The sequence below is a fragment of the Musca domestica genome, unplaced genomic scaffold, assembly GCF_030504385.1.
Source record: "Musca domestica strain aabys unplaced genomic scaffold, Musca_domestica.polishedcontigs.V.1.1 2, whole genome shotgun sequence".
Lineage (NCBI taxonomy): Eukaryota > Metazoa > Arthropoda > Insecta > Diptera > Muscidae > Musca > Musca domestica.
This window is the reverse complement of record NW_026712249.1, coordinates 12,748,696-12,762,841: the sequence shown is the minus strand read 5'-3', so window position 1 is coordinate 12,762,841 and position 14,146 is coordinate 12,748,696. Positions and strand designations below refer to the sequence as shown.

The window sequence follows — 14,146 nt, the reverse complement described above, 5'->3', positions numbered from 1 at the left end:
TTTTCTATGTAGTTTAATTTGTTGTAGTTTTGCTTGTTTTACCTTGTAATTATTATACTATGACCTAAAATTTATGATTTATAGTATAATTTATATATTCAGTTATACCTGCCTAATAATAGCTATCCCTATTCTACGTATTTTGTTTACAAATGTTTAAATCAAAGTAAGTTGACAACATTGTTTTCTCCTATTCTTCAGTTTATTTTGAACTTTTGTTGCAGCCGTTTGCAAAATGTGATTGCCGTGACGCGTTCGGTGTTTTCGTGAAATTTAAGTATTTATTTAACATAAATTCGTGTCAGTGTTATAAATTTAACTGCGAAATATCTTTTAAAAATAATATTATTGTTGAAATAGTGAATTTGATGTTAGAAAATGTGTATTCCTTGTTAGAAATTAATTTGTTGTCTCCTTCGTGTTGGGTTTTCGTGTTTCTTTCTGCCAATGTCGTCGTTCGTACTCCGTGTGTTTTTTGCTCTCTGTTTATATTTTGGGCTTTTGATCTCTCTCGCTCTCGGATTGTGAAATTGAAAAGGTATGTAAAAGAATGCATTTTTTATATGGAGCGGGTCATTGGGCTTAGCTTATGAATGCATATTTTAAATTGTTACAATCGAAGAGGGAGGGTGCGTCTTTGTCTAATACATACGATATTATTTAAGAATTGAAATGAAAGAGCAAACGAAAATCGTTCATGGAGATTGGCATGTAACATTTGTGCAGGATAATTTTCATAGGGCTATATTTCTTTAGATTTACGAAACATTGAATTTTTCTTCAAAATAACATTGGTAAACCTAGGACAATCATGAGAATCGACATCATCGCTCGCTACTTGTTCCGCTATAACCCTGGTAGAAGAGTCTCATACCGCATTATCAGTCGAGTTGGCATTGAATTCTATGCAGGCATTTTTCAATGTTAAGAGCAACATTGCCTTTTCATCAAGTTTATGCCAATTCCCTAAACTTTTTAGATTCACAAAAATTTAAACAATTGAACATTTAGAGAAATTCTGTCGCTGTCAAAACATATCATATGTTTTGATCTCCCTTATGTTTCTTTTAATGCATACCATTTTCTGTGTGGATCTTATTTAATTCAATTTGTTGTTATTTTACCTTGTGATTATTATATTATCAACTAAAATATATTATTTATACCTCTCTATTAATGAACAAATATCTTGTAATAAACTAAACGCAAAAATGTCGTAGGGTAGAAACTTCCGCCCTGTTCTATTTTTGTTCCTAATTCTTAAATCAAAGTAAGTTGACATCATTGTTTTTTGCTTTTCTTCAGTTTATTTTGAACTTTCGTTGCAGCCGTTTGCAAAATGTGATTGCCGTGACGCGTTCGGTGTTTTCGTTAAATTAAAGTATTTATTTAAGATAAATTCGAGTCAGTGTTATAAAATTTATTGCGAAAAATCTTTTAAAAAATTTATTATTGTTGAAATAGTGAATTTAATCTTAGAAAATGTGTATTCCTTGTAAGAAATTAATTTGTTGTCTCCTTCGTGTCGGGTTTTCGTGTTTCTCTCTGTCAACGTCGGTGTTCGTACTCCGTATGTTTTGTGTGCTCACTGTTTATATTTTGGTCTCTTGATCTCTCTCGCTCTCGGATTGTGAAATTGAAAAGGTATGTAAAAGAATACATTTATTAATGAAGTGGGTTTTTCATTTTTTTAATGAAGGGGCTTAGCTTGTGAATGAGTATTTTAAATTGTTACAATTGTAGTGGGAGGGGTACATCTTTGTATAGGTACATCGATATTTTGTAGAATTGAAAGGAAAGAGCATATCGAAACAAATCGTTCATGGAGATTGGCATGTCTTTAAAATGTTAACATGACAAGTTACATATTTTCAAAAATTTATAATAATATTAGATTTTTGTTAGATAATTTTAATAATATTCTTATAGATCTTTGATTTTTGATTAATGTTGAGATTGAGAACAAAATATTTGAGAGATCTTTCAAAAATTTGATTAAAGACACAAATGTTTGCCCAGTAGTAAGTACCAAGCCCAATTTTTGTGCAGGAAGATCTATGAAAATGGTTTGGTTTTTACATGTGCAATAAGAAGCTAAGAATTCTATGGATACGGTTTTGAACAATTCATAATTCTTGAACCGAAAGTTGATGTTGTTGATATGTCTACCTACACACATAATGTCTTCGGCAATAATACTGGCAACGATTACAGGGTGAGATGAAAAAACTGCAACCAACTTCAGACTGTTGTCATATCTAAGCAACTCGTCCGATAGCTGTTAAAATTATTCCAGTGACAGCTCATTATATAGTTTACAAGCGTACAAAAACATTTTGGTGAGAATTTTCCAGAAAAAAGTTATTCGTAATGGAATTTAAGCGTGATAGTGCAATTTCTTTATATTTCGCTGGAAAACCACAAGTGGCTATCGTTAGAGCACTCCAACATTTAAATTTGAATAAATCTTTTGTGTCTCCCACCATCGCTCGTTACCGTGATACTGGTAGCGTAGCCCGACGTCAAGGAAGTGGGCGGAAGAAAACAGCAACATCAGCAGAAATGGTTCGAAAAGTAAAGAAACGACTTGATCGAAGCCCGCGTCGCAGTGACTTAAAAATGGCTCGTGAGCTTAAAATATCGCAATATTTCATTCGCAAATATTGAAAAATGAGCTCGGGGTAAAGCAATTCGAATTCCAAAAGTGCAAAAGAAAGAAAATAGACTTAAAAGAGCTAAAGAGTTGCTTCGCTTGGCTGAAAGTGGTGAACTGTCGAATTTGGTAAAAATTGATGCTATTTCCGACATTTTTTGTTTTCATTCGATAAAATTTAAAAAAAAGTTTAAAAACTATGGCGTTTGACTTTGTTGCAACTTTTTTTATCACACCCTGTACAACGTATGACAGAAAATTGTCTATTCAGGTTCAAGTCTTCGTATAGTCCACACATAGCGTTACCTCCCTTTATTCCGTATTTTGATGATATTGGGGACATTATTCACAGGATTTTTTCAAATGTTAGTATTTGAAGATATTAATTGGTGCTACAAAAATTACATAAACAGATGCAAGTCCTCGCATAACCCGCATATAACGGTACCTCTTGATATTCAGTTTTTTAATAATTTTAGGGACATTAGTCAACGGAATTGTTTCAAATTTCGCATTTGAAGTTCCAAATGGGTACTAAAACTTATGACAGAAAATTATCTATGTAGATTCTCGTCTTCGTATAGATCTAATATAACGGATCTCATTTAAGCGGCTGTTGTAGTTTTTCTGAAAAATTTTCAAATTTCTTCCAAATGGTGGAGGATATTAAAAGCTGTTTTTTACTTGTTTCTTCTATATATAAATCTCAGTTAACTATCAGAGGCTTGTAATAATGTCCCTTTGTGCATTAAACTTCAACAGAATTCAAATATTCTGTACAAATATTTCATTTGTCAACTGAATCCATCAGCCTTTTGTTTGAACGTCAATATGATTTGTCGAGTTCAGTTAATTTTGCAAATGAATCACACAAATATAGATTGATTCTTGAACATTTGTTTCCAGTTTCTCGCATTTTCAAAGGTCGTCCGTGTATATGAGCATTTTCATTTAAACGAATTGAAAAGCCAAACGAAAATCCAACAGATTAATAGTGTCATGTTGACATCAATTAAAAAAAAAATACCCAGGATTAACAGTGTTCCACGAACTGCATGATTGGGGGGAGAGCCTAGAGATGATGTTACTCCACACATCTAAAACTTCACCAATCATATTGATTGGAAATCTATTGCACCTTTGCCTTTTTTCGGACGGTATTCTAACACGGATACATTCTGATTGAATCAAATGGTATCATGCTTTAATAACTAAACGATATGAGAGTCCTTGCCAAAATCTGTGACTATTCTTCCCAAAATCTCTTCATTACATCCATGTTGGAATTTGTCATCTTGAGTGAAAAGTTTTGCCATTGCGATTATTGGAATGGTTCTTCAATGATGCTTTCTGCAAAGGATATCTAGTTTATGAACCTCCACAACTCTAGGATGTCTCCTCTGGTTCTTTATTAACTACAACTATTTTTGTTAACACAAAAAATTCTTGTGTTTACCCTTATGTGGTGGGGCGGGGTTGACAAATGTTTCCAATGCTGATGATGACGACGATGATGACAATGCTCTGTTGATGCCAAAAATTGATGATGACTTCTGGAAGTCAGTCATTCCTTTACTCAGTTAACTAGTCATTGTCGCATCTCCTCAACTAGCATTCGAACCATCGGAGCAGTTATAGTAAACTTGTAGTTCAGATGTTATTTTGATTCTTGTCGTTGCCGTTGTTTTTGTTATTGTCCTTAACTCTAGTTAGTTAGTTAGTTAGTTCATGTTAATTGCTAATTGGCACTACAAACATTGACTCAATGGCTTTAACGAATTGGCCAAAAAAAACTGACAGGGTGTATCATCTGCACCATGGAAAGCTTTACCAGGAATTTTGGTATTAACAATGTTATCATAAACGTATGTAGTGCATGTTTGTGTGTGTATGTGTTTGCAAATTAATTTGAAGGATAACAAGTGTAAGGGAATTATGTTAATCATGGGATTGTGAAAAAAAGGGGATACTAAAGTTCGATGTTATGATTTTAGTTTGGAGAGATTTAGGATTTAGAAACTAAAATTGAACCAAGAGAGTATCAGTTGGGTGTGGGTCTCGGTTGGATCCAATACTATCAGGCGGGGTATCGGAACACAATAATATTATAAAAAATTTGAAATACAGCCCAACAAAAATTCCCATTATCAAAATATGGCTTCCTTAATCCATTTCTGGTCCATTGTTTATTTTAATTTTGCAAGGTAATATCCCCCAAAATAAGTAGTTATTTTTGTTCAATGTGGAACAGGGTATTATGTCTTTATGCATTTATTTGTAACAGGCAGTTGGAAATGAGATAGACCCATAGTTTATTTTTATGATCTTCATACAATCACATTCTAAGTCGATTCCCAACTTACCAAAAATACAATACAGCTTGAGAATAATATTATGAAAATAGTTTATCATAAGAATTTTTCAACAATGCAAGGGAAACACTTTTTTGCACAAAATTTTGTAATTTAGGACCATTTCCGGACGAAACTCTAAGGTAATGATGAATAATAATTCTGGGAATCTGTAGTATATATTATTTCAATCTCATTTCAGAATAGAGACGTCAAAAAAGTTGCAAGAATTCAAGAGAAGTGAAGAATTAGTGGAGGAGATGCAGAAGCTCAAATAATGGGAAAGAAAGCATCTAGGTACCAAGGCAAAAGGAGGCAGTGAGAGTCAATGAATGAAATGTGTAAAATAATTAAAAAAAATGAAAAAATAACTATTTTATAACATTGAAAAAATAAGCTTGATATAATAATACTTTCGTAAGCTTATTCTGCAATTACAAGAATAAGCTTATGAATAAGGGTTCCGTTTCGATTATTCTATAATTGTTAAACAAGCATTTCTCAATACATTCTCAAGATTTTCTTAAGCTTAAGGCTTATGTTTGTAAGCTTATTAAAATATTATTCTCAAGTCAATTTGGTATGTTGGGTTTATTCATGTTCATCCTTCTGTCTGCCAGTCTGTCCATGTATTTTTGTAAACAATGTACAGGTATTAATTATTAAAATTTTAATTAAAATTATTAATTAACAATGTACAGATATTACGTATTAATTGTCCAATTCAGATGCAATTTTTCACAAATCCTATGTTTTTCCCAAGGACGAATCCTATTGAAATTGGTGAGAATCGGATAAGATTTGGATATAGCTCCCATATATCCGATGTCCGATTACATAAACATTGTACACCAAATCCGTAATATCAGTCCGAATCAAATATATTTTAGCACACAAGGCCAGATTCAGTCCAGAAGTAGGTCTGGCAATTTTGGGAATATTGATTCAGATTTAGCTATAGCTCTCATATATATTTTAGTCCGATCTCAAGTTAATTTTGCGCAATATATGTAATGTTCGTCCAAATGAAGTGGATTTAGAGAAAATCGATTCAGATACAGCTATAGCTTCCATATATACGTTTCATCCGATTCTGTGTTTAATTTTGGTACTAAATATCACTTACAGCTCAGAAATACCTCTGACATATGGATCGATATCGGTACAGATTTGAACATAGCTCCCTATACATATCTTGATCCGTTTTGACCCAACAAATTAAATATATTCTGTATCAGTGAAAAATTCTAAGTCGATTATTCGATGTCCGTCTGTCTGTCCGTCGGCCTCTTGCAATCACGCTATCTATCGAACGAATATAGATAGAAGGCTAACATTTTGGTAGTTGGTTAGGTTAAGTTCGTAAATGCGTCCTGTAGGTCCATGTTTTCGTATGGTACCCATGTAAAAGTTCCTCCCATTATTCGACATTTGTATGGTATAAGAGACATTATAAACTGGAATTGTTTCAAATTTCATATTAGAAATTCCTAATGGATACTACAACCTATGACGGAAATTTTTCTATGTGGACCTACATTATCACCTTAGCACCCACATAACGATACCACCCAATACTCGGTATTTTGATGATACTGGCGAAATTATTCAGCGCAACTGCTTCACATTTTGTATTTCAAGCTCCTAATGGGCACTGCAACCTATGACGGAAAATTGTCTATGTAGGACAACGCCTTCGTATAGCCCCCATATAATGGTCCCGATATTCGGTATAATTATGATTTTAGTGACAGTTTTTACCGGAATTGTTTCAAATTTCGTATTTGCCGTTCGTAATAAGACGGACAATTGTCTATGCGGGTCCACGTCCTCCTAATCCCCCATATATAAAATATTAAGTATTTTAATACTACTACTAGCTTCTTCTTTATACCCCAGCCATATGCATAGAGAGAGTATATATCATTTGATACGGCCAAAACGTGTCCCATCAAAATAACGGTTTTTGAATGTAGGTCTCTTTGGATCAAATCTGAGAATACTTGAAGTCGATCTAACGATGTCCGTCCGTCCGTACGTCTGGCTTGCAGACTGGTGCGCACGATAGGACTATCGACTCGAAGGGACTATCGGATTTTGTTCAAACTTGGTACATCGTAATATTATTATCAAACCTAGATCGGGTCGGAGATGGGTAATATCGGTCCTCTCCTTCTGGCACCTCCTCCACAAAAGGTCGGAATTTTCAAAAAAAAAAAAAAAATATTTTACTGCACAGAAAGAGAAAGAATAATCCGATTTTACTCCAACCTTGTAAATTTTAATATTTTCATCAGTGCTAGGTCAGGTGCGAAAATGGTCAATATCCATCAAGTATCTCCTCCACGAATGGTCAAATTTTTGAATATCCACGAAGCTCATAAAACGCGAAATTAAGATCCGATTCCATTCAAACTTGGTACATGTCAATATTTCTATCAACACAAAATCTGTTATAAATATTGTAGAGATCCGAACTTTTCTTTTGGTACTTCCCCCACAAAGGGTCAAAGCTTTAAATAAACAAAACGATTATAAAGTCCGAAATAAGCATCTGGTCTCTTCATATTTCACACATCCCATCATTTCTACTAACACACGATCCGCTACGAATATGGGTTACATTGGATGGGTTACATTTCTTCTGGCATTTCTCCCACAAACGGTCCAAATTTTGAATATCCATGAAACTCATAAAACGCGAAATTAACAACTGATGCCATTCAGACTTGGCATATCTCAACGTTTCTATCAACAAAAAATCTGTTATAAATATGGTAGAGATCCGAACATTTCTTCTTGTACCTCTCCCACAAAGGATCAATGTTCTGAATAACCAAAACGATTATAATTTCCGAATTTCATATTTCACACATCCCACTATTTCTACTAACACAAGATCTGCTATGAACATGGGATATATCGGTCTACCCCGATATGGGGTTCAAGATTTTGAAAAACAAAACGCTCCAAATTTCACACACACAAACATTTTTGCCAATATAAAATCTGTTGTGAAGATGATATATATCTGCGAACTCCTTTGAGTACCTCGCCCACAAAGGTTCACAATTTTCAATACATTTATCTGTCATAATTTGCGAAACACGACAGCGATTCTTTAGAACCTGTTATATCTAAATATTTGTATTAACCAGAAACCTGAAATATGGAATTAATAATTTCACATAAAATTGGATATAAATGTTCGGTTTTCTTGTCATTTTGCCCAAACCAATATTTTTATCTGTGTTAGATGAAGTATGAAAATGGAATACTTCGGTCGACTATATCTGTTACCTAACGCACATTTTAACATTTTCTAAAAATTACCACATGTCTCATATTTAATGAAGACAGTTGTCGATATAGTGCAAACCTGGCACGTAGCAAAATGTATATCATATTTATTTAGGTCCGATATGAAATGGACAATATTGGTTCATTCCTTCGGAACCTACTCCATAGAGGCTCAACTATTTAAATAATCATAACAGAAGGCAAGATATATTTAAATAATGGAGCATTGGTTGAGCGTATATATCTGTCGGCACACCGTCTGATACTTTTTAACTTGTTTATCTGTGAGGTCAATTATTTACTTTGAAAATTTCGACCTTTTGTGGGGCAGGTACCAGAAGGAGTGGACCGATATTGCCCATCTAAGAATTCGAATTAAGTTTGATAATAATATTATGATGCACCAAGTTTGGATCAACTCGGATACTTCCTTCGAGAGTTATCGAGCACACCAGCCAGACAGACAGACGGACGGACGGACATTCCTAGTTTTACTCCAAATGTCCTTAAACGGATCTGGTCCAAAGAGATTTAGGATCTAAAATCTTTATTTCAATGAAGTACGTGTTGGCGGCCAGAAAGACAGACGGATACCTATAGATCGACTCCAGATGTCCTGAAAAGGGTTTGGCCCATAAAGACATACTGTCAAAAACAGTTATTTCGTTGAGCCAGATTTTGGTCGTATCAAATGACATATATCCTCTCTAGCCATATGGCTGAGGGTATACAAATTACGTTTTGTCGCACAGTGTTATTGTTTAAAATAATGATTTCTCCATTATACTATTTAGTAGAATCGAGTCAGAAGCTTTAAAATAACCCCTCAATATATTCCTCTGTAATACACCTGCCAAAATTCTATGAAATGATGTAACTATTTCATTCTGAAAGATTTGGGCTCGCGCATGTATAATAAACAACAAATCCGAAATAAAAATTTTTAGTGTAAATTTACCATTCTGAATTGAGTGGGTATTGCACAACAGCTCCAACAGCTCTACAAAGGTATCTGTTGTATCGATGGTACACAAAGTGAAAGAAAGTTTTACAGAAAACAAGCAAAACATGCCTGTCGACGAACAATTGCATGGTAGTCGAAACGCTCTCTGGATAGCTGGCTGGCTGACTGACTGGTTCACTAAAGCCAAAAGCAGCGCATGTTACAAAACCGCGACCACAATGAACGCAATGCAACGCGTGTTCCATGGAAACGCCAAAATGTTCACAAAAAAGCACCACAACGGAAAGGAAAATTGGGCAAGGGTGTTAGCTTGGTTGTGCCTCTCAGCGAGGGGTGGGGGGAGTACGGGGGAAAATCGGAATTCTGAAACTGATCGTATCGGTGCTGCTGATGGAGTTCACAAAACAAAAATATACAAAGGGATTGGGTGCTGCTGGAGAATTGCAAACAAATACAATGATTGCAAAATGGAGTGAAAGTATATCTGAGTGCCTTGCTGCGGGGTGCATTGAAATGCATTTTAAAGCACCTCCATGTCCCTACCCATCCTACCCAAAATCAATACAAAGACAAACGAAAAAATGGAGGCGCAAATTTTCGGCTTGTATTTGGTTACCAAAACAACAATGCCCACTACCACCACCACCACTAGCAGCAGCAACAACAAAAACAATGGCACACAACAACATTTCGCGAAAACGCGAACCATCATCATACAACAACAACAACTACAAACATTGTTTTACTTGCTGCCAAATAAAATCGATTTTGAATGTTGATTGTATTCACACAAAGGGCCAGGGGAGAGGAGCAATGGGGCGGAGGAGAGAGGCACAACGACATCCATCCATTCACACAAAACCCAGGCATGAATCCCTTTCACGGCAAGGCCTTCATTCCATGCCAAATGCACTGCACGCCAATGCAATGCCAGCCGCCATCGTGTGATGCATTTTCGCAATTAAATGATGGAAATACATGGCAAGAACAACAACAGCAACACTAATACCAACAACAGATAACGCCAGGCCAGGCCATGTCCTGTGACAGCGGCATTGGCTGATGGCTGCTGGCAAACACAAAATAAACCAAAGCGCATAGCGACACCACAGAAAACGCACAAATTTCAAAATAAAAGTAATTGAAGCACTCCACTTACTATTCATTCGTCAGCCAAACACAGAGGAGGAACACAAACAAAAAAATTTAAATGTGAATGGCCCCAATGAGGATAAAAAGAACGGGGAGTGCGGGGAAGGATAACCAAATGGAGGATACCGATATTTTATTTGAAGCTGTTATTCTACCTCCAGGTATTTTGCAAGGTGTTTGGGTAGGTCCTTCAGAAGACCAACGAATTTGGGAGAGGAAATACCAAGAAGTAAGAAGAATGCACATATTTTGTGAATTTAGTGGTTTACAATGTCTAACTGCAGACTTTTGCATAAACAACAGATAGAAATAAAAATCGGAGTTTTGACGGCAAAATACATTCCATCCATCATAGGATGGAGGGCTATTTATACCCTTCACCACACTGTCTTCAGGGTACTATGTCTTTGTACCTTTATGCGTAACACAGAGAAAGAAGCAAGATTGACCCATAGTTCTTTTTGATGGTCTGCATAGAATCGATTTTTAAATGTCCGCCCGTCCGTCTGTCCTTGTATTTTTGTCACATTTATTGCCCGAACGCTCGAAATTTTGCACAAATCATTCGTTTGCCCAAGAACGTACCCTATTGAAATCGGTGAAAATCGGTCAAAATTTAATTATAGCCCCCATATGTATCCTCTTCCGCTTTGCTTTTTATTGTTCGCCAAATGTGTAATATTAGTCCAAATAGGATGCCAAGTACGACTACATTGAGCCTAGAAATAAGTACGTCAAAATTGGCGAAAATCGGTTCAGATAAAGCTATAGCTCCCTTATATATAGGATGAGATGAAAAAACTGCAACCAACTTCAGACAGGTATAATTTCTAAGCCACTCTTCCAACAGCTGTTAAAATTATTCCAGTGACAGCTCATTATATTGTTTACAAGCGTACAAAAGCATTTTGATGAGATTTTTGCAGAAGAAAAGTTATTGGTGATGGAATTCAAGCGTAATAGTGTGATTTCTTTATATTTGGCTGAAAGCCACAAGTGGATATCATTAGAGGACTCCAGCATTTAAATGTGAATAAATCTTTTGTGTCTTGTACCATCGCTCATTACCGTGATACTACTAGCGTAGCCCGACGTCAAGGAAGTGGACGAAAGAAAACAGCAACATCAGCAGAAATGTTTCGAAAAGTAAAGAAGCGAATTGATCGAAATACGCGTGGCAGTGGCCGAAAAATGGCTCGTGTGCTGAACATATCGCAATATTCCATTCGGCAAATATTGAAAAATAAGCTTGGGATAAAGCCATTGAAATTTCAAAAATTTAAAGAACTTACACCGCAACAGAAAGAAAATAGACTCTAAAGAGCTGCTTCGCTTGGCCGAAGGTGATGAACTGCCGAATTTGGTTTTCTCCGATGAGAAAACTTGACAAAGAGGTCAGCTGAAAATGTGCACCTTCGGTTGGCCAACAGAACTCAAGCACCGGGCATGGTCATGATGTGGGCCGCCATAACAGTTGATGGTCGCTCTTCGCTCTTATTAATCGACGGTGGCATAAGAATAAATGCCGAATATTATCGCGAAAATATTATGGAGGGCGTATTAAAGCCTTGAGCACGCAAACATTTTGGCCGCAGACCTTGGACATCCCAACAGCACGCTCCACCCAAGAATGGTTACAAAATGAGATTCCTCGCTTCATTTCCAGCGCACAATGGCCACCAAAATCTCCGGGGTCAAAATACCGCAGAGCAACATTCCGGCAGCGTGTGACGGTTTCATTGGACGTTTGAAGGCCATGATTCGTGCCAAAAGTGACCAATTCGAACAAATCTAAAATAATTCTAAAAATTATTCGCGCCACCCAAGAATGGTTACAAAATGAGGTTCATTTCATTTCCAGCACTCAATGGCTACCAAAATTTCCGGATACCAATCCGTTGGACTATTGTGTCTGGAGTATTTTGGAAAGCAAGGTTGGCACTAAAAAATACAAAATACCTTCGCCGGGAATATGCCAAAATACCTCGGAGCAACATTCGGGCAGCGTGTGACGGTTTCATTGGCTGTTCGAAGGCCATAATTCGTGCCAAAGGTGACCAATTCGAACAAATCTAAAATTATTCTAAAATTTGATGCGATTTCCGATATTTTTTGCTTCCATTCGATAGAATTTAAAAAAAAAATGCAAAAATTATGGCGTTTGACTTTGTTGCAGTTTTTTATCTCACCCTGTATATCATTTGATACGGCCAAAACCTGCCTCATCGAAATAACGGTAGGTCCCTTTTGTTTAAGTTTCAGGACATTTAGAGACAATGTAAGGGTGTCCGTCCGTCTGTCTGGGAGCGGTAATTCTCCAAGAGAGCATTAGATTTGATTTAAGCTTGGTACATCGTAACATTATTGTCAAGCTTAGGTCGAGTTTAAAGATGGGCTATATAGGTCCCGGCACTTCTGGTACCTCCCCACAAAAGAACAACATTTTCATGGAAAACAATTTTTCGTACACAACAGGAACCGATCATCTAAATGTTTTGAAATTTTGCAAATCCCAATATTTATGGCAGTGCTATATAAGGTGCGAAAATGCACAATATCGACTATCATGTACCTCCTCCAAAAAGGATCAAAATTTTGTATAATTATAACTCTAATTAAATACGAAATAAGCATCCGATTCTCTTTAAATTGCATGCCTCTAAATATTTCCAACAATGGAAGTCCTGATATGAAGGTGGGATATATCGGTTTACTCCCTCTGGTACCTCCCCTTCGGAGGGTCAAAAATTTGAATAATCCTTTCTCTTTTAATTTGCGAAATAAGCATCAGATTCTCTTCAAATTTTATAAATGACAATATTTTTGTCAACACATAATCATGTGTGAAGATGGAATATATCGGTTCACTCCCTCTGGTACCTCCCCCGCAAAGGGTCTAAATTTCGAACATTCATGAAACTCACAAAAAACACGAAATTAACATACTATTCTATTCAGACTTCAATTTTTACGCTTTCCAATGTTTTTATTAACAAAATATCTGCCTGAAGATGATAGATATCGGTCCAACCCTCTGATTTGCTCCAAACCTGGTAAATCGTAATATTATTGTCAAACTTAGATCTAGTTCGGAGATGGGTCCACTCCTTCTGGTACCTCCCACACAAAATGTCAAAATTTGCAAAGAAAATAATTTACTGCACAGAAAGAGAAAGGATAATCCGATTTTGCTCCAACTATGCGAATCCTAATATCTACATCAGAGCTAGGTCAGGTGCGAAAATGGACAATATCGGTTCACTCCATCAAGTGCCTCCCCCACAAAGGGTCAACATTTTTAATAATTATAACTCTTATAAAATGTGATGTAAGTGTCTGATTGTCTTCAAATTACACGCATCAAAATATTTGTATTAACCCAAGGTCTGGTGTGAAGATGGAATATATCGGTTCACCGTTACTGGAAGCTCCCCCATAAAGAGTCAAAATTTTGAATAAATATTTTTCTTGTAATTTGCGAAATAAGCATGCCATTTTCTTCAAATTTCATACATCCCAATATTTTTGTTAACACATAATCATGTGTGAATATGGAATATATCGGTCCACCCCTTCTGGTATCTCCCCCACAAAGGGTCAACATTTTGAATATTCATGAAACTCATAAAATACGAAATTAACATCCGAATCCATTCAGACTTGGCACATCTCGATACTTCCGTCAACTCAAGATCTGTTATAAAGATTGTAGAGATCGGACCATTC

The 14,146-nt window shown here is 36.0% G+C and overlaps 1 long non-coding RNA gene across 3 annotated transcripts in view; it reads left to right on the top strand.

The window, feature by feature from the left end:
* Window positions 1-243: 243 nt before the first annotated feature.
* Window positions 244-14,146, top strand: part of LOC131802189 (uncharacterized) — a 335,178-nt gene continuing 321,275 nt past the window's right edge. For 2 of the 3 annotated variants that reach the window (XR_009342079.1, XR_009342077.1), the window contains exon 1: window positions 1,331-1,644. This is a non-coding gene — a long non-coding RNA (uncharacterized LOC131802189). Of the gene's footprint in view, window positions 539-1,330; window positions 1,645-14,146 lie in introns of those variants that run through there. The other variant, XR_009342078.1, reaches the window with a different exon arrangement.